This window comes from Mixophyes fleayi, chromosome 4 (assembly GCF_038048845.1).
Source record: "Mixophyes fleayi isolate aMixFle1 chromosome 4, aMixFle1.hap1, whole genome shotgun sequence".
NCBI classification, from domain to species: domain Eukaryota; kingdom Metazoa; phylum Chordata; class Amphibia; order Anura; family Limnodynastidae; genus Mixophyes; species Mixophyes fleayi.
The window spans coordinates 14,166,134-14,188,588 of NC_134405.1; the positions used below are offsets into that span (position 1 = coordinate 14,166,134).

Below are 22,455 nucleotides of genomic sequence, written 5' to 3' on the forward strand. Positions count from 1 at the left end.
TGCAAACACTGAGGTAATCATAACAGTTGCATAGCAGTAGTAGCCCTGAAACCAGGGAAGTTAGGCCCATCCTTTCGTCTTATGTCTATGTATGAGGTCATGTTTAACACATGCTTCCCCCTTCCCCTAACAAAGTCCTTACGGCTCTCTGAGGGTCTATAAAGAGTTTAGATTTGGATATGTATTATTTGGAGTAAATAGAGCACTCTGGGAAGGGTGCTTATCTTTATGATATTTATTTTGCTTAGCCAGGAGAATTTGGGAGTTAACCAACCCTCACGTTCCAGTTTGATCTTGGATAATAAGGGTGGTGGGCGGTAAAGATAGATTTATAAAGATTCAATGCAGTTTTGGTTAGGGTACTCCCCAGATACTTTGTGGTATGAATGCCATAAAAATGGGTTGACCCATTTATTGTGGAATCAGGGACAGTGATATAGGGGACAACGGATTTGGAATAGTTAATCTAGGTCAAGAGAGGTCATCTGCAATCAGTGCCATTTTATAATCTGTGTCCCTTATAGCTATGCAATTGCTGTCTGGGTTCCTCCATATAGCCCTAGCCAGCGCCTCCATACATATAACAAAAACGTAATGATGAAAGGGGACAGCCCTATCTGGTGCCATTCATAATAGTGAAGGAATGAGACAAGGAGCGGATTTTTGTATAAACCTAATATTTGGTTGAGGCAGGGTTGCACACAGTCCCATGCCTTGCAGTGTACTTTACATAAACTACCAATTCACCATGTCAAATGCCTTTTTGGCATCAGTGGAAATTAACAAAACAGGGGTATTTGTTACGGTAAAATGATGTGCTAGGTCTATAATTTTAGAAATATCTAGATCTTCTCTGCCAGAGACAAAGCCCACTGGTTAGAGAAAATGGACATTTTAGGAAGTCTGCCAGCGCCAATCACACACAAAGAATAAAAAAATACTCAGGAGTGTTGATGTGATGCAAGTTCTGATATCATGCAATTTGTTCACTTAATCTTCCTCATTAGTCCATGATATTGTGAAAAATATAGACAAACAAAAAACAAACAAACAAACATAGTGCATCCTATAGACCAAGGGCTAGATTTACTAAGCTGCGGGTTTGAAAAAGTGGGGATGTTGCCTACAGCAACCAATCAGATTCTAGCTGTCATTTTGTAGAAAGCACTAAATAAATGAAAGCTAGAATCTGATTGGTTGCTATAGGCAACATCCCCACTTTTTCAAACCCGCAGCTTAGTAAATCTAGCCCCAAGGCTTACTAGTAATCCTTTTTATTATTGGTTTTGTGAATTTATGAAGGTAATGGTATGTAGTGTTCACACATAATCCCCTTATGGTCAGACACTTACTCAAAGCTTATAAAAGTTTATTTGCATGGGTCCCTCTTAAATCTTGCATCAAAAGAGTATTTTTCCTGGGTTATTGTTCACAAAGTACCCAAAATTTTAAAAATAGAGGAAGAAATTCTGGCATAATATTGTTTTTCTAAACTTTATTCTAATGCAAAAATAACACACATAAAAATAGATGATTTAAAAACATGAAGGTATACATATATAACCCTACCAGGGAGGAGACACAAATGAGCATCAAACAATCAGTCATCAGGTGTTATTGTCCCGGAGCTTTGCCGATAGATGAACCCATCAATATCTCCAAGTATATTTATTATATATACACTATATACAGTAGTCCCCTTTAAAACACATGAGCCAGTCCTACGCACACATACGTATAAATGTGTGATTGGACTAGTTAGTAATTTTCGCCCTTTAGTTATGAGCCTGACATCATATATTTGAAAACATAAATATGAGACATAAAATATATTTACATAGATATATATATATATATTTATACTTACACATTTCTGATGATCACCAGATAATAACACACTACACTTCAGAAAGCATTAAGAAATCCAGAGATTGGAAGAGGGGGGTCTAATGTCCAGATCGCTCTCATACTGGCTCAAAAGCAACAAACAAAAAAAGCATTGTTTTTTTACTGCTTTAGAAATGTGAATTGATGCCAAAGTAGGAAACATTTCTTGATGGTGGTTAGTTTAAAAAAAAATCAACAAAACACATTTGCTTTTTGTTCACTTACTGCAATTTCAATAGGTTTTCTTTGCAGTGACAGGATTTTTTGAGAATTCAATGTCTTCTGAAAAAAAAAACCAAGGGATAATTTGTGTGGGTAATGCATAAATAAATTACTGATATTGATGTTGCAATGCTACCAAAAAGTGCAAAAAATAGGTTCAGCACAGGGGTGAGAAAAGCCAAAATCAGACTATGGATATACACCTGTTAATGTGCCATATTTGTTAATAATTAAATGCTTTGAGTTGTTGCATTTTTACATTTAGTTACAATATATTGGTTGTATACATACCAATATATTGTAACTGTGTTTACGAGCAATGGTGGTTGCTTGAAGTTGTATAGAAGGCTGCATACAGAGTGGAGCGCTGAACTAACAGATCTGATAAGTTTGTATATATTGCATTTTTACATTTAAATTACATCCAGTGGATCCAGAAGTGACGTTGTGATGGCTCCTTTCATTTACATATTGGGGAAATCCTATGGAGTTAACATAACATGGGTCACAGGAAACTGATGGCTGTCTTGTCTTTTTATTAAACATTTAAATGATTCACACACCCAATATTCATGTAACGTGGATGATTTCATACAGTTATCCCCTCTTTGCTATACATGTGGGGCATTTTCATTAAGGATGGGTTGGAGTTATGTGGACATTTCAGTGATACAACCTGGATGGAGGGTCTTTGACATTGTATGGATTAAGATAGGTACATGACTAGATTCCCAAAAAGAAAGACATACATGAACAAGAGGGCAATTGTAGCATTATTGAACGTAATTAAAAGCAAAAATTCACCTTTAAAGCTAAAATCACCTCTGTACCCAGCTATAGGTTATGTCACACAGACACATATCTCTCAGTATTGTGAGGCAATTTAATCTTGTACTACAGATTTATAGTACTAACTGAAGAATGGATCTTCTAATAATTACAGCATAACACACAGGAAGGCAGCCATTCAGAATCCTGAATCATTCCCGAGAAAACAGCCTAGCTATTCATTAGGCACTAGAGACATGTCCTAGGTATTTCATTAACTGATTGGCTGCATTCTAAAGAGTGGCCACAAAATGGCTGCCTGCACTGTGTGTCAGTGGCATCTGTGCTTCAATTGATGTGACATTGGTATATATGTACCACCTTAGATTTGTTACTATGCAACCTAAAGTACATTTCTATCCTATGTTTTTTTTTGTTTTTTTTTTTAATTTTTATTTTTGAATGGTCAAGTAACAAACAGAACCGACATGCACTGTCAGTAAAAAAAACAACAACAAGCAATAGAAGCACATCACAGGTAACAAAGTATAAATCAGTATAAAGATATAAATAATCAGTGCAACAATATGCGTGTATGGCAGTTGACCAAGGATTTTTAAAGAAATAAGGGAGGGGGCGAAATGCCTCGACAGAGAGTGGCATGACGCAGGAGGAAAAAAGGAGGGAGACTAGTACAGTAGAGAACAGGAAAGGAAAGAGACAAGAAAAGAGAAAGAGAGGGGTTTACGGGAGGAGGACGGACATGTGTAAATGTAGAGTCAAGTGAAAGGGGGATAAATCTGAAAAAATGAGAGCCATGGGCTCCATACCTTAGTGAACGATCTTGATGTCCTATTGATGATGCTGGTCATGTATTCCAGGCGGTGAACCTGCCAGACTCTATTAATAACAGCTTGAAGCGAAGGTGGAGTTTGCTGCCTCCAGTCTGCTGCTATTTGGCAGGTAGCTGCCGATAAGATATGCCTAGCTAACTTATTCTCATGTCGAGTTGCCGCTGGCGCTCCCAGGGGCAAGAGGAAAAATTTAGGCTCTAATGGAATTGTTACCTGAATAATCGATTGGATCAGGTGTTTGATCTCGGCCTATGTTTTTTTTTTAGCTAATGTATTGTGTACTGTAGTTAGCACAATGACTAATGGAATATTTTATGTGTCTTTTGTATCTATACTTTTTATAGTTTATATAGTGAATACGTAGCTGAGAAAACAGCACTGAACATGATATGCAGTTATGTAATAAGTACAAACATTATGTAATAAAATGTATAATTATCAACCAAGTTGATTTGTTTTTATTAAGATTATTTAAACAAAAAGGATTAACTGATCAAGGAATAGTCTGTATAAAGGGGAGACTATGTGTGTATGGGGATGCATATACATGAAGTTGGTCGACAATATATATTACTTTACTATTCCCTTTAGTGGTCTCTAAATAGATTTATATATTGTGTAATTTCCTGGAATTCCATCCGGGCATCCCATAGTGCAATGTGTACTAGTTACCTACCCTATACTGTTAACACTTAGTTTTCCATATGCATGATGTCATTAAATAATATATCTTTGTTACTTGTTGTTCCCTAATGACATTATATAACAATAGACTTTGCTTCATTCAATACATGTTTACAAAGTGATCTTTTTTAAGTTGTTATCACGATACCCAGGGGAAAGGACTATACTGGGACCAAGTTGTTGCCAATAACCTGAGATTTGTCTGGGCGGCACTTTTAGCTTCAGTGGATCTCTAATAGAGACTGGTTTGTTTAATAAAAACTTGCACTGACACTGCTAAGCAATAAACCAGATTTATTATAACCTACATGGAGGTTCATAGAGACAGCTATAACTAATACATTAAATAACACTCAGTTTCCACTTTATTATGTGCACTTGTTTGTTAATGCAAATATCTAATCAGTAGGTTGGATTCAGAACACTTGATTGTTGAACTGTGTTTGGTATATAAAAGCTAGAGAATAGTAAGAGACAAATAGGCAGGCTCGTTTAGGAACACTTGATATGTAGAGAATAGACAGGCTATTTTCCGTACGCTGAGGGCCTAACGTATTCTTTGCAGCTCAAAAAAATATGCATTTTACTACTGCACATGCACACAAAGCACTACTTGTTTTTGTGTCTATATGAAGAGTCAGTTCCATCTTGTGCTTACAACTGCTTGCGCCTCCTTATGTTTAAAGAGGCGGAACAGGAGAAGGAGGGGGGCATGTACTTATGACCAAAGTACGTAAAGGGCGTGTTACCAATTGCGAGTCAGTATTACCAGGACACAGACGTATATGTGCCTGAGAGTAGGCGCATCTATTGCGGGTGCAAGTTAGGAACTGGTGACGAACGGCCGGCGCTTCTGATTGGCTGAATGTGACTTAGTATCTCTCTCTGTCTATACAAACAATACTTTCAGGAAATGGTGAGACCTATTCACATTTCTTATGATTATAGTTCGGAAAAACAGGTGCATGTACTACTGTTGTGCCTTAGAGTAAAACAGGTGCATATACTACCCTTACAGAGATAGATGCATCTTGCGATATGTGCAGCTCAACATGGCTCGTGAAAAGCGTCTTTTTCCAACACAATTTATGTTTTAGATATAAAATGGGTCCGAGTCTACATGACCCCCTAAATATGCAGATGGAGAAATGTTAGATACAGGTTGTGTGTGGTACACTGGATTTAGAGATTAGGAATCTAAACAGGCAAGCTGCGTTCCGTGAGGGAAGATAGTCTGATCTGAAGCTGAATGAAAACCATAATGGAAGTTTTGTGGGGTCTGTATACAGCTTATAGTACTCATGTAACCAGAATACTGCAGACGTGCAATTGTAGGCACCCTGTAAGACGTGGCAACTAATCTAAGCCAATATTACCCTAATTTTACATGTGAGTTAAGTGTCAATACTTTTAAGCTGTGAGACTTTATATAGCAGATGCCCTACAGAGTTAATGCACAGAGCTAATATCTTACCTATGACCTGCTACGTAAGTTGGCTGTATGTTAACCCTGGGCCTAAATTCTGAAGTCCAGTATGCTTTGTACTGGAGAGTAATCATAAGAGTCCCATCTAGTCAGAGTACTCGGAGGACAGTAGCACCACTGGGGCCTGCTTCTTCTCGCAGATGACTGGTTGAATCAAACAGAACAAGTTGAGACATGGAGACGATCAGAGGTTGAGCTGTCATAATACCAGCAAGCTGCTGAACAGGAGAATGTACACAGATACATTCAGAAAAAAATCAGTTTGGCAATCTTATAAGGGAACAGTAGACTCCTTAGGTGACTACAAAGTGAAAAAAACACAAAACAAATATAGATCTGTTATAAAATTCAGGTAAGTATGTTACCCAAATATGGTCTGTGTCCAAAAAGAAAAAATCTGAGCTAGGAATAAACTCGCTTATGATATCAAATTAAATTAACGCTTTGAGTGAATAACATATAAAATACACAATTTTTATTGAAAAACAGCATTTTAAATATAAAGCATATGATGCACAAGGATATGTACTATTTCATTTAAGATGATCAACTGCCAACCATAATATATATTTAAAAGGTCAATGAAAGGTGTATACTTACTTCACTCATATAATAATGATTCCAGACATGGAAACGTTTTGACACTTTAACTAGCAATTTCTCCTTCCTGTGTCCTTTTCTGCTCTGTATTTCAGGTCTGGGGTCAGCCCATCCAATGATTTAAGTCAAAGAGCTATTACATCACTTCAGTCAGATAGTAGCAAGTGTGCTCTCAGTTGATAGATGTTATCTGCTCAAATATACACAGTGTTCTCCTGTTCCAGCAAGCACAATGTTAACCTGGTTCAAAAACCAATGCACTGATTAGGCTAGTATTTTAGTCTTTTTTTCTGACACATTTTAATAACCATTTGGCCATTTATTCACAGGATATCAACAAATGCTCATTAAAAAAAAATTAAGATTTTTACTCACCGTAAAATCCATTTCTCTGACTTCATTGGGGGACACTGTGAGACATTGGGGTATAGTAGTGGGCTCAGGAGTTCTTGTCACTTTAACTGTTAAGTCTTTGGACTCCTCCCCTGCTATGCCCCTCCTCTCCAGAGAAATCCTCAGTTTTGACTAACAAAGAGTGAACTTAAGGAGGTAACATAACCTAGACAGGTCTTATTAATAAAGAACCATAATCAAAATTTTCACACACAGAACTATATACAGAGCAAGGGAGGGTGCGCAGTGTCCCCCAATGGAGTCAGAGAAATAGATTTTACGGTGAGTAAAAATTTTATTTTCTCTTCCCTGCCATTGGGGGACACTGCGAGACATTGGGGATATACCAAAGCTTCCTCAAGGGTGGGAATGCTCTGGACCAGCTGCACGCATAATCCTGCGACCAAAGCTTGCATCAGCCGATGCAAAGCCCTGAAGTCTATAAAATTTAGTGAATGTGTGGACGGAAGACCAAGTCGCCGATCTACACAACTGTTCTGCCGACACGCCGTGCCACTGCCCTAGTAGAATGTGCCCTTAAAGTCTGCAGAACGGCTAGAGAAGCTGAAACATAAGCCTCGCGAATCGTAGACGTAATCCACCGAGCAATTGACTGCTTTGAAGCAGGCCAGCCTCTTTTATTGGCGTCATATAAAACGAAAAGATCTCTGGTCTTTCTAACCTGCGCTGTACGATCTACATAAATCTGTAGAGCTCGCACCACATCCAAGCACTGCGGAGACCCTTCTGAAGAGTCCCTCTTTGCTTTAAAAGCAGGGACAACAATTTCCTGATTTAGGTGGAATCTAGAAACCACTTTAGGAACATAAGATGGCTTGGTCTGACAGACTGCCCTGTCTGCGTGAAAAATAAGAAAAGGAGGGTCACTGCGAAGTGCCCCAAGCTCAGACACTCTTCGTGCTGAAGCTATAGCCAACAAAAATACTGTCTTCCACGTAAGATACCGCAAGTCCACAGACTGTAAAGGCTCAAACGGATGTCTAGAAAGAGCTTGAAGAACCAAATTGAGGTCCCAGGGCTCAACAGGATGGAAAAAAGGTTGTATGCTCAAAACTTCTTGCAAAAATGTCTTGATATCTGCATATTCAGCAATCTTTTTCTGAAAATAGACAGAAAGGGCGGATATCTGCCCCTTGAAGGAACTAAGCCGCAACCCCTTCTGAACACCTTCTTGAAGAAAATCCAGGACACAGGAAATCTTAAATGTAGAAGAATGAAATCCCTTAAACTCACACCACACAATATACGTCTTCCACACTCTGTAATAAATGAAAGATGACGCAGGCTTTCTGGCCCTAATCATGGTGTTTATGACCTCTTGAGAGAAAACCTTAGCTTTAAGTATTAGGATTTCAATAGCCAGGCCGTCAAAGCTAGCTGATCCAAACCTTGGTAAAGGAATGGACCCTGAACCAGAAGATCTGCCTGCATGGGAAGCCGGAATGGAGGAGCTCCTGCTAATAAAAGCAGATCTGAGAACCACGCTCTGCGTGGCCAAAAAGGAGCTATTAGAATAGCGTGAACCCTCTCCCTCTTCACCTTCTATAGCACCCGCGCAATCATTGGAATGGGCGGGAAAATGTACACCATCCGGTACTGCCAAGGGGCCGACATGGCGTCTACTATTTCTGCCGTTGGGTCTCGGGCTCTTGTGCCGTAGCGCGGCACCTGATGTTTCAGGCTGGACGCCATCAAGTCTATCTCCGGACGGCCCCAATGCTCCACCAATACGGAGAATACCTGACTGTTTAGAGCCTATTCCCCGGGATGAAGGGTGTGTCTGCTGAGGAAATCTGCTTCCCAATTCTTTACCCCCAGAATGTGAATGGCTGAAATCCTGGGGACCTGAAGTTCTGCCCACGCTAGTATGCGTCTGGCCTCTCGCATAGCAGCTGCGCTGCGAGTGCCCCCATGATGATTTATGTACGCTACCGTGGTGGCATTGTCGGACTGAATCTGAAGAGGTTTTCCTCTTAGAAATTCCTGTGCTCCTATCAGAGTATTGTACACTGCTCTGAGCTCCAGAATGTTTATTTGAAGGCGTGATTCCTAAAGGGACCAGAGACCCTGAAGTCTCAGGGTTCCTGTTACTCCCCCCCATCCTACCAGACTGGCGTCTGTTGTGACTAGAGTCCAAGACCATACCTGTAAGGATTGGCCTCTCTCCAAGTTGGATCGGGACGTCCACCAGACAAGAGATAGCCTTGTGGCTGTGGACAGACAAACCATCTGTTTGTCCAAATTCGTCTGAGACCCTGACCACTTCCGCAGGATCTCTCCCTGAAGTGGACGGGAGTGAAATTGAGCAAACGGAACTGCCTCGAATACCGAAACCATCGTCCCCAGGAGCTTCATGCAACTGAGAACCAAAACACTCCTTTTCCTCAGCATGGCTCTGGTCTTTGTCTGCAGAGCTAAGACTTTTTCAGCTAGAAGATAAACTCTCAGAGACTGAGTATCGAAAAGCAGACCCAAGAAGCGCATCTACTGAGTTGGCACCAACGATGACTTGGGTAAATTCAACACCCCACCGTGACTCTGAAGAAACTGCATAACAGTCTTGAATCTGTTGGGATAGAAGGACCGCAGACGGTGCCTTCAACAGAAGGTCGTCTATGTAAGGGACAATTGTTATGCCCCTCTGGCGCAATAGACCGGCCATGACTGCCATGATCTTGGTAAAGACTCTGGGAGCGGTAGCCAGGCCAAAGGGAAGTGCCCTGAACTGAAAGTGCGCCTTTCCTACTGCGAACCGAAGGAGACTCTGGTGTCTTTCCCAGATCGGGACATGTAGGTAGGCATCCTTGATGTCTAATGATGCCAAAAACTCCCCTTTTTCTATCCCTGCTATCACAGAGCGAAGGGATTCCATGCAAAATTTCTGAATCTTCAGCTGCTTGTTTAGAGACCGAAGATTCAGGATGGGCCGGAAGGATGCATCTGGTTTTGGCACCAGGAAGAGGTTTGAATAAAACCCCGCCCCCTTTCTAGAGGAGGAACCTGAACTATTACTTGAGCAGAAAGAAGCTTTTGCATGGCTTTCTGAAGTGCTACACATCTGAGGGGGCAAGAGGGGAGAGGAGTGACGAAGAACCTGTGAGAAGGGGAGTGGGCTAGATCTATGACATAGCCCCGGGACACAACTCCTCGAACCCAGAGATCCGTCGTGGATTTCCACCACTGATCCCTGAATTGAAGCAGTCGTGCCCCCACCTGAAAAAGAGGGATAGGCTGCGCTTCCTCCAAATATATGAAGCAGCCAAATGCGAACCTGAGAGTGTGTGGGGGACCCCTAAACTCCCAACAATGTTAGATACGTATAAAAATAGTCAGGTTCTGGGCGCTTGTAAAGGAAAGATATATCAATTTAATATGGATAGGTCCACAATACGCTCCGGCCGGAACGAGACAGCTTAGATGTGTTAAACAATTAACATGCATCAATTGACACTGCCGAAAACAATGATAATGGTAAAAAACACTATAAACTCAGTGTGATTGAAAATATGGTTAGAGTGCACTTGCAAGCTACTAAAATATTAAATGACAATTGGTATGAACCGCAAAAAGGGAATGTAAGGAAATATAATGTCCAGAGTTGTAAAATAAAAATGTTGGTGATGATGAAAAATGCAAGCAAAAATGAAATTGGTAGCCGTTACTCACATGAAGCAGGGATGTCTGGCTGTCTATAATGCAGACAGGCACTTAGTAGCGGTACCAGAGTCTGTGCTGATGAGGTTAGATATAACGTTGATTTCAATGATAAAAAGCACCCAGCAGAATGCCAATTTTTTAAACAAGAATGAGGAAGAAAGTTCTTCTAGTTCCTAAAGGGAAATCCTCTCCTTGTTGAAAGAAAAAATGATCCCGCTCAAATAGCGTGTGCACGCTGCGGGATATCTTCGTGTTGAGATTAAATGTATGGATATCAAAATGCCTCCAATAATGGACAGGTACCCAGCAGAATATAGGTGGTGATGATCCAAATGTAGTCCTCCTAATCCCCAACGTAGTCTCTCTCTTTCTCATAAAGTTGAGGCTAAACAGGGGAAGCGGTAGTGCCGCTACGGATGAGCGCATACACGCTACAGGCTGGTCTCCGATGTGGATGTCTGTATATGGTATGCCCCCACCTGATGCTCCCCCTGAAGAACTATGTCACGCGGAGGGCTTGTCTGCTGGACGAGCAGAACCTCTCCTTGCTGTACCTCTACCTCCTCTGCCTCTAATAGCCGATGATCTGGACGCTGAGGAATGCCCTCTATTAAAGGCACCTCCCCCTAGGGAAAAACTCCGAAAGGACTGAAATCTACCCTGACGGGGTCTGTTTGAAACCGTGGGTAGAGCAGTACTCTTTCCTCCCGTGGTCTCCTGAATAACCCTTTCGAGCTCCCCCCCGAATAGAGTTAGTCCGTCAAAGGGTAAATCCACTAACGCTCTCTTGGAGTCTGCGTCTGCTGACCAAGTCCGTAACCATAGGTTACGACGAGCTGCTATAATAAGAGCCGAGGCCTTAGCATTTACCGAAACTGCATCCATGGCAGCATTCGCTACATACTCCGAAGTCTCTAGTACATGTTCTGCTAGATTTACTAGTTCTGTACGCGGAGTTTTATCTCTAAGGCCCTTAATCAAAGCCTCCATCCATAACTGCACCGCCTTGTTGGCCCATGCTACAGCCATATTAGGCCTAAACAAACTTCCCACAGCGGTATACGCTGAGCGAAGAGCCAGATCACACTTCTTATCAGTGTAGTCCTTAAGGGTATCTGCTCCTGGACCAGGATAGCCGAAGATGAAGCTAAACGGGCTACCGGAGTGTCCACTCTAAGTAAAGTCTCCCATTTTACAGTGTCCTCAGGGGGCAGAGGATAAAGGGACTTGAATTTTCCCAGCATCATAAACTGCTTATTTGGCTTGTGCCAAGCTTCAGAAATAATCTCCAACATTTCTGGAGAATGCGGGAATATTGGTAACTGTGCCTTCGGTCTTTTAAATAAAGAGATACCCTTAGGAGCAGCCGGCTCCAGATCAGCTAACCCTAAGGCATGTCTGATTCCTAAAATAAGACTATCCACGCTCGTGGAGCCAGAGTCAGGGTCATAGAGAACCTCCCCTTCCGGGTCTATATCTACCTCACCTTCCTCTGCTGAGGAGAGATCCGAGAGTTGACCTAAGTCCAGGCCTACCTCAGTAATGCCCCTCTTACCCTTCTGGGAAATAGATACTAGCCTATCTTCCCTGTGGGTAGACCCTGCCTGTGATGCGGAAGCATTGTCGTCAGACTGGCTGCCTGCAAGTGTAGTGGGGTAGTGTTCTCACGTACCTCTATTACCCGCAGCATCACGTTCATCAGCTTCTCCATAGAAGAAGAAAAGGCCTGCATCCAGGGCGGTTCTACCATTGTAGAAGATCCCTCCTGGGCTGAGTTGTCTCGCCTCTGAGCGTCTGCAGTACAAGCTGCGCAAAGGACATTTCGGTCTGTGTGGCCAACAGAAAGTTTTGTGTTACATTTTTTGAACAGGTATAAAACATTGCAGCAGGCACAGAATTACCCTTGCCCTTAGCTGTCACCTTCTCCGCCATTGTCCTGCTTCTTAAAATAATTATTAAAAGAAATGCAGACAAATTAAGGCGACAAAATAGAAGAGTCCTGTGCTAGGAAGTCTCTAAAAGAGCACCACTCCAAATAATACCACAAGTCCGATATAGTACTGTCTGTGAAAATTCCCTTTACATGAAATAACTAACAAGACCATAAAACACCAATATATATATATACACTCCCCCAAATGCTCACTAACGATACAAGCCTGTAGCAATTAGGGCATCTAAGAATATTCCAGGGAGGAGAGGCAGAGCATAGGCTTAGTTGTCCACTAATTTCCAGGCAGAGCTGCACGCTTCTAGCAGTGGCTATTCTCCGTTGCCCGCGCGGGAAGAACCGAGGCAGGAAGCTGCGCTGTCACTCCTCCCCTTCCTGGCGCTGCCCACTCTGCCTCCTGAACAGTCAGTGGCGCCATCTCCCAATGGCCACCAAGAGTGACTGTCAGCGCGCTTATTTGAAAAGTGCCCAGCGCCGCGCTAGTATATAGAGCAGCCGCTGACCTCACCGAGTGTGAGCGCTGCTTCTGTCCCTCCAATCTAGATCCTGATGCTATGTACTGTGCTGAATACTTGTCATGAAATCAGTCAGAATGGGCCTCGAAGTCTGCTCAGGTGGATTCTACCCCCAGGGAGGTGCGGAGTCTAACAGAAAAAGAGGTTTTCACCAGGGATGCCCGCAATGGAATATGGGCTTAGCGGCTCCCTTATTGCAGGTCGTGGTCCTCTAGGGGGGCGATGAGTGAGACTAGATGGAGTATCAGGAGATAATGGTTGCAGTAAGGATATGTCAGAGTGCTGAAGGTGGGTCCAACAGATAAGTGGACGTTCAAGATAGTAGGAGAGAGCAACAGTCTGCAGGATGCTGATGCACTGGGGTCCTGATGAGCTGGATGGGCCTTGAAAAGGATCAGAGGAGATGCACAATGATCTGCAGCGTAGCAGCCACGTCTTGACTGCAGAGGTGATAAAGGTATACACAGGAGAGCAATTGACTGCAGGGTGATGAATAGCTGAGGTCCTGATGAGCTAGAAGCCCTGAAGGACTCACAACGTTCTGCAGAGTAATTGCTGAATCCAGAGTTCAACGAGGTGGAAATAATAAACAGGAGCCAGAGGAGGAGACATCTTAACAGGTAAGGAGACCTGAAGATCTCGCAACCATAGTATGGAGGCAGGTGCTTTAAATAGGCTGACAGTTACTAGTAAATAAAGTGAATGTAGGGAGTTTTGGAAAGACCAGGTGTGTACATGCTCAGTTCAGAGCAGCCAGAATGAGAGGTTAACTGGTGCAATGTGTGACAATACTATGTGGCTAGGTATAAATAGTTTTGTCTGCTCCCCACTCTACCAACCCATCATTTCCTCCTTTTTCTTTTGTACCCCTCCCCCATTAAACACTAAAATGATAATAAAGTTATTGATTGTAAAAAAAAATGTAGGCAGTCACCGCAGTTATGGCTGTGCAAATGTCTCTCAACAATTGTCTTCTGACAAAGCCTAGTTGGTGTGTAGGCAAGAAGTCAGGTAAGATGGATTGTAGTCTATCCACAACTATTTTAGCCAAAATTTTGCAATCCATGTTTAACAAGTTTATAGGGCGGTACTTGTCCACCATCTTGAAGCCAGAAACTGGGGTACTCTGTCTATGGATAATTGTAAACAATTCAAACACAGCAGGAGCTAAATGGTTCTGCAAGATTATATAATAGTCATTAGAAAGTCCAGCTGGTCTGGGAGTTTTGTACATTTTAAGGCCTTTGATAAATTGATAATAATTTGCTCTAAAGCTATATCTCCTTCTACAGCAGCTCTTTGCGTTATAGTCAGCTTGGGTAAGTTTTGGGCCTGATTTTTAGCATCTAGTTCTCTACATAAAGAGGGGAATAAAATTATCAAACCCGTGAGGGATCTCCCTAGACTTAGAGGTAAATGTATCAAGCTGAGAGTTTTCCTGTTGAAAGCAGGGAAGAGAGCAGGACAGTCTGCCAACTGTCCTGATTCTGGTGGGGCAGTCCTGAGTTTGGACACTAACCCACTCAGTCAGGACTTTGTCCCGACTACAGGGACAGTTGGGAGGTATATCCCACTTCACACTGCTCTGCTCATAAAGGGGGACCAGCGTGCACCTAACAGTGGTGCACGCAGCATTGCACGTGTATTTAAAGGGGGATTGGAAGAGTTGGAGAACTACCTAGGACTGTCTTAAATTATAGCCACGCCCCCATGCATGCTGGTCGCACCCACTAATGGTGTGCCGTGGAAATCCCCCTCTTCAAATCCTGCATTTGCCCCTGAGTCAGAGAGGAGTCACTTTAAATATGTTTGTAAAGCCAGGACCAGAGACTTCCAAAGTGAATGATAAGAAACGTGGGACTCCTTTTTTTCCCCTAGATACAAAATCAATAGTCATTACTGCCTTAGAGGCACTCCAGAACAATGTTGGGTCCTCCCAGTGTACAAAGTTATCATCCTGATAATCCATCCACTTCCCTAATAGGAATTGTTTGAATTCCTCAGAGCGGCCTAGGTATCCTGCGATTTCCGCCCCCTTCACTCCACTGAAACCGCCCTGACCAAAGTTACTAATGATCCAGGGGTCACTTCTCCCTACTTATCCTCCTTGACCTCTCTGCGGCCTTTGACACTGTGGACCAACCCCTCCTGTTCCAAACTTTTCTCTCTCGGCCTCTTTGGCTCTGTTCTCTCCTAGTTCACCTCATATCTTGCTAACAGTTCCTTCTCTATATCCACGTCTGGTTCTTTCTACACCCCCTCCCCTTTCCCTGTCGGAGTCCCTCAGGGCTCTGTTCTCGACCCTCTACTCTTTTTGCTCTATACTACCTCCCTTGGTGCTCTCATCTCCTCCTTCGGTCTTCAGTATCACCTTTATGCTGATGATATTCAACTCTACATCTCTTCTCCTGATCTCTCCCCCACCCTCCTCTCTTGTGTATCTGACTACCTCTCCACCATCTCCTCCTGGATGTTCTCATGCTTTCTCAAGATGAACATCTCTAAAACTAAACTCATTGTCTTTCCTCCTTCTAGATTCTCCTCCCACCTTGACCTCTCTTCCACTGTTAACAGCACCATCTCCTCTGTAAACCAACTACGCTGCCTCGACTCCTCTCTCTCTTTTGCCCCCCACGTTCAATCCCTTGCCCAAGTCTGTCGCTTCCAACTACGCAACATTGCCTGCATCCAGCCCTTTCTCTCCCAGGATGCCACGAAAAACATCATCCACACTTTCATCATCCCCCGTCTTGATTACTGCAACCTACTTACCGGCCTCCCCCACTCCCATCTTGCCCTCCTTCATTCTATACTCAATGCGGCTGCAAGACCCACCTTCCTTTCACGACGCTCCTCTTCTACCTCCCCTCTCTGCCTTGCTTTACACTGGCTCCCCTTCCACTACAGATTCCTTCTCACCATCACCTACAAAGCTCTCTCCCAGTCTACTGCCCCCAATATCTCTAAGCTCCTCTCCATTCACACTCCAGCCGGTTCCCTGCGCTCGTCCAATGACCGTCGCCTCTCCTCCACTCTGATCACCTCTGCCCACCCCAGAATCCAAGATTTCTCCTGTGCTGCCCCCCTTCACTGGAATGACCTCCCTTGCTCCATCCGTCTGTTCCCTAACCTGTGCTCCTTCAAGCGGGCACTTAAACTCACCTGTTCCTTAAAGTCTTCCAGTCATCCACCCAACCCTCTCTTATCTCCTCTGCCTCTTCTTATCTCCGCTTTCTCCCAGACCCTTTCTTCACTCATACCATGCTATATCCCCTTAACTGACTCCCTTCTGTGCCTGATGTCTGTTTACCCTCCCCTTAGGATGTAAGCTCTTATGAGCAGGGCCCTCTTTCCTCCTGTCTCTATACCTGTTCTTCTGCTTCATCTTTACTGCATTAGCCATGTATGGAGTTTCTGAAGTCTTGGTATTATTTGTGTATTGTTCAGCACTGTTCCACCCTGTACAGTCTACTGTTTGTACTGTGTATGGCGCTGCGGAAATCTTGTGGCGCCTAACAAATAAAGGATAATATTAATAATAATAATTTCACCCTCAACTTCACACCACACATCCAGGCAATCACAGTCTTCTGGCTCTTTGTTACCTCCAACCTTGACTTCTGCAACCTCCTCCTAGCTGGGCTTCCCTTTCCCCACTACAATCCATATTAAGTGAAGAGGCGAGTCTAATCTTCCTCTCCTGCCGCACCACTCTGCAAATCACTTTACTGGCTCCTCATTCCCTCCAGAAATCTATTCCCAGTGCTCCACCTCACCTACAAAACCCTCTTCTGCATCTCCCCTTCATACATCTCTGACTGCATCACAATATACCCGACTCGGACTCTCCATCCGTCTCATCTTTTCATGCTCTTCTTCACTCCAGACAAGTTTCACCAATAAAATTTCCACCCATCTCTCCAGTGGTTCCTCCACACACTGTTCTCCTGCTCTCATCTGCCCGACCAACCAAATTCTGCTGTCTGCCCAAACCATCACCGATACCTCTCCAGCCCATAGATTACCACTCATCCATTCTATCCTTTCCCTCAGCAGTGCTGCAGCTATGCCACTCCTCACATAGCAGGTCATCAGCCTGTCAGTGTCTCACTGGTCTTCTGGGCTTATACTACTCTTCACCTTCAGTCCCCTACCAGCCCTTTCTTCATTCAATCACTCTCTATTTTATGCACATGGTTCTCCTTCTTTGTGGTGCTGGTTGCTTCTCCAATTAGGGTTTCTTACGGATTGTTAGGGTCAGGGTTTGGATATTTCTACACATTGCTGGATCTCAGGGGAGGGCTGGCAAATTTTAGCCTGGGGTGCAAGACTCCACTCAGCAGCCTATTTTCAATAAAAAAAAATGTATGTGGCCCAGTGACCCAGCCCAAGGTAGCCCTCTATGGGACTGGCCTCGGGGGCAGATGCCCGCCTGCCCCCCAGCCCAGCCTGCCCCTGTTTGGTCTGCAGGGTTAGGTTCAGGATAAGGCTACGTTCTTCCCACCCACTGCTGAGTTACAGTAGCTAGATAGGTTTCTGTGTAAGGCCGCACACGTGGACCTAGGACTCCAGTTAGATTTCCAGAAACTGGGTCTGAGCTAGATCTCCCAATAAGAAAATAAAGAAAAAAACTCTGAAAGTAAAAATGTTTCAAGCTCAACAGGAGCTGATATTTCAGCTGCAGTTTGAACAGTGAAGGTAAAACACTGCAGGTACTCTCTGGTTTGAACTGATGGGGAAACATTCATTTAAAAAAAAAAAAAAAGTGTATGAACACACAATTAAAGACCCTATACATTCCTCTAAAGAGTTGTAGGTAACACATGTGTAGCACTTATATACACAGGAGAAATTGGTGAAACATTTTAGGACATAGGTATGCCTGAAAATAATTGTGGATTCTTTTTTTCTCTATTTTTGCTATCTTATGAACATAAATAAAGATAATAGAAAACCATATATCTCAAGAATTTTTTTTATATAAAATTCACCTGGATACCTAACAAATATTATTATTATTATTATTATCATTTATTTGTTGGGCGCCACAAGGTTTCCGCAGCGCCGTACATAGTACAAACAGTAGACCATACAGGGTTAAACAGTACAGAACGATAAACACAAAGTACCAGTGCTTCAGTATCTCCGGGACAGACATATGGAGTCAGGACAGAGCAGAAGAACAGGTATGGAAACACGAGGGAAGAGGGGCCCTGCTCACACGAGCTTACATCCTAAGGGAGGGTGGACAAATCAGACACCAGAGGGAACTGGTGATGCCAGGGGAGAGAAGAAGGGGCCAGGGGAGAGAGGGAATAGCGAGCAGAGTAGTTAAGTGGATGGTTGAAATAAAGATGTTCTTCTATGATTGAAAGAAAATAGAAGCTTCATAGAAAATGGTTTAATTATAAGGCTAAAAAGTATTTCAGTCATTAAGGGTTTAAGGGATAACATGTAGCAATGTTCTGCAGTGTGGATAAATGCCTCCAGAGCATGTCTGACAGCCGGGATCCACACTGCACTCACATATCAGTGTGTGCTGGGCAGAGCCGTAACTTAGAATTCTAGTGCCCTGGGCGAGAAAGACAAATGCCGCCCCCCTAGCCCTCAATTTTAACCAAATTAACCTAAAATATTCCTAAATCGCGCCCCCCTTCAGCGTTGCGCCCTGGGCGGTCGCCCCTGTCGCACAGCCCTAGTTACGGCCCTGGTGCTGGGAGCTGTCTTATTCCTCTTCATATATCACTGTACAGACCCCTCCTTCTATATAATACTAACATAACATAATATGGATATAATATACAGTGTGTGCTGGGAGCTGTCTTATTCCTCCTCATATATCACTGTACAGACCCCTCCCCTCTATATAATAATAACATAATATAATATGGATATAATATACAGTGTGTGCTGGGAGCTGTCTTATTCCTCCTCTTATATCACTGTACAAACCTCTCCTTCTATATAATAATAACATAACATAATATTGATATAATATACAGTGTGTGCTGGGAGCTGTCTTATTCCTCCTCATATATCACTGTACAGACCCCTCTCCTCTATATAATAATAACATAATATAATATAATACACAGTGTGTGCTGGGAGCTGTCTTATTCCCCCTCATATATCACTGTACAGACCCCTCCCCTCTATATAATAATAACATAATATAATATGGATATAATACACAGTGTGTGCTGGGATCTGTCTTATTCCTCCTCATATATCACTGTACAGACCCCTCCCCTCTATATAATAATAACATAATATAATATGGATATAATACACAGTGTGTGCTAAGAGCTGTCTTATTCCTCCTTATATATCACTAAACAGACCCCTCTCCTCTATATAATAATAACATGATATACAATACACAACCTCTTACAATGACACCAGCAAACTGTGGCCACGCCCCCTCAGCAGCGCCCACTGTTATATCTGGAGGATATGCTGAAAACCATTGTGCCGTCTGGGAGACTATAACAAAATGGCCGCCGCTTACCATTATTGAGGACACTAATATTCTAAATTTATTTCATATATTTATCAGACATTATTTGTATTTGTCTACAGAAACAATGTACAATATTTCCTCCTTGTATATCTGTGAGTACTACAGGAAAATGTCCGCCGTCCTCCTACACTGAGGACTAATCGTCATATATTATTTATATAACACTTTCCTCTAGTGTGTCCTCTAGTTATCTAGCAGTGAGTTTGTAGCTTTGTCGGCTGTATGTAGATCATCTGCTGCTGGTGAGGTTATGAATGTAGAACCCCTGTCCCTATTACCACAGCTGCCCATTTACTTGTACTACAGATAGAATATCCGCTAATGGAAAATACTGTACTGTATATCGGAGGTGAAATACACAGGATATATTGTACATAGCAGAGTCTGTGTCTGACTGGGAACAAATTACTCAGTAGAGTTATATAAACCTACTTTTAGTGTTGTCACGGAAGCTGAGCGGCGGCCATTTTTTAGTAGTCTCCAAGGCACCGTCATATTTCGTAATATCCTTTACGTAGTTAAGGTGACGCTATTGAAGGGGCGTGGTCACGGAGTTCAGGCGCCATTTTCTGAGGTAATATTTTCTATAAATATAAAGTTATATTATGTTGTTATTATATAGAGGGGAGGGGTCTGTACAGTGATATATGAGGAGGAATAAGACAGCTCCCAGCACACACTGTGTATTATATACATATTATATTATATTATTATTATATAGAGGAGAGGGGTCTGTACAGTGATATATGAGGAGGAATAAGACAGCTCCCAGCACACACTGTGTATTATATACATATTATATTATGTTATTATTATATAGAGGAGAGGGGTCTGTACAGTGATATATGAGGAGGAATAAGACAGCTCCCAGCACATACTGTATATTATATCCATATTATATTATGTTATTATTATATAGAGGAGAGGGGTCTGTACAGTGATATATGAGGAGGAATAAGACAGCTCCCAGCACACACTGTGTATTATATCCATATTATATTATGTTATTATTATATAGAGGAGAGGGGTCTGTACAGTGATATATGAGGAGGAATAAGACAGCTCCCAGCACACACTGTGTATTATATCCATATTATATTATGTTATTATTATATAGAGGAGAGGGGTCTGTACAGTGATATATGAGGAGGAATAAGACAGCTCCCAGCACACACTGTGTATTATATCCATATTATATTATGTTATTATTATATAGAGGAGAGGGGTCTGTACAGTGATATATGTGGAGGAATAAGACAGCTCCCAGCACACACTGTGTATTATATCCATATTATATTATGTTATTATTATATAGAGGAGAGGGGTCTGTACAGTGATATATGAGGAGGAATAAGACAGCTCCCAGCACACACTGTGTATTATATCCATATTATATTATGTTATTATTATATAGAGGAGAGGGGTCTGTACAGTGATATATGAGGAGGAATAAGACAGCTCTCAGCACACACTGTGTATTATATCCATGTTATATTATGTTATTATTATATAGAGGAGAGGGGTCTGTACAGTGATATATGAGGAGGAATAAGACAGCTCCCAGCACACACTGTGTATTATATCTAGGGATGAGCGCACTCGGATTTATGAAATCCGAGCCCACCCGAACGTTGTGGATCCGAGACAGATCCGGGTATTGGCGCCAAATTCAAAAGTGAAACTGAGGCTCTGACTCATAATCCTGTTGTCGGATCTCGCGATACTCGGATCCTATAAATTCCCCGCTAGTCGCCGCCATCTTCACTCGGGCATTGATCAGGGTAGAGGGAGGGTGTGTTAGGTGGTCCTCTGTCCTGGTAGATCTCGTGCTGTGCTGTTTAGTTCTGTGCTGTGCTGTGCTGTGCTGTGCTGTGCTGTGCTGTGCTGTGTTCTGCAGTATCAGTCCAGTGGTGCTGTGTGCTGTGCTCTGTCCTTCTGAGGTCAGTGGTGCTGCTGGGTCCTGTGCTGTGTCCTGTTCAGTCCAGTGGTGCTGTGTTCTGTGCTTCTAAGGGCATAGTTATTTCCCCATTATTCCCAAGTTTTTAAAAAATAAAAAAAAATAAAAAATTAGAAATTAAAAAAAATATATATAATTATAACCAAATTTGCAAAACCAATCCAGCAGTATAAGTCCATTGGTACTGCAATATTACCAAGTTCACACATTCTGCAGTATCAGTCCAGTGGTGCTGTGTCCTGTGCTCTGTCCTGCTGAGTTCCGTAGTGCTGCTGGGTCCTGTGCCGTGTCCTGTTCAGTCCAGTGGTGCTGTGTCCTGTGCTCTGTGCTTCTAAGGGCATAGTTTTTTCCCCACTATTCCCAAGTTTTTTAAAAATAAAAAAAAAGTAAAAAAAAATTAAAAATTAAAAAAAAATAAAATATATAATAATTATAACCAAATTTGCAAAACCAATCCAGCAGTATAAGTCCATTGGTACTGCAATATTACCAAGTTCACACATTCTGCAGTATCTTGTGCTACATATAATGGAGACCAAAAATTTGGAGGATAAAGTAGGGAAAGATCAAGACCCACTTCCTCCTAATGCTGAAGCTGCTGCCACTAGTCATGACATAGACGATGAAATGCCATCAACGTCGTCTTCCAAGCCCGATGCCCAATCTCGTAGTACCGGGCATGTAAAATCCAAAAAGCCCAAGTTAAGAAAAAGTAGCAAAAAGAGAAACTTTAAATCATCTGAGGAGAAACGTAAAGTTGCCAATATGCCATTTACGACACGGAGTGGCAAGGAATGGCTTAGGCCCTGGCCCGTGTTCATGACTAGTGGTTCAGCTTCACCCACGGATCTTAGCCCTCCTCCTCCTCCCCCCCCCTACAAAAAATTGAAGAGAGTTATGCTGTCAGCAACAAAACAGCAAACAACTCTGCCTTCTAAAG

At 42.6% G+C, this 22,455-nt stretch overlaps 1 protein-coding gene across 4 annotated transcripts in view; it reads left to right on the forward strand.

The window, feature by feature from the left end:
- LOC142151051 (uncharacterized) overlaps window positions 1–22,455 on the forward strand; it is a 106,537-nt gene that overhangs the window by 14,537 nt on the left and 69,545 nt on the right. For 3 of the 4 annotated variants that reach the window (XR_012691136.1, XM_075206338.1, XM_075206339.1), the window contains exon 1: window positions 20,078–20,132. The exons of the other annotated variant lie outside the window; for it this stretch is intronic. The gene's annotated coding sequence lies outside the window, so the exon portion shown is untranslated. Of the gene's footprint in view, window positions 1–20,077; window positions 20,133–22,455 lie in introns of those variants that run through there. 4 annotated transcript variants of the gene reach the window in all.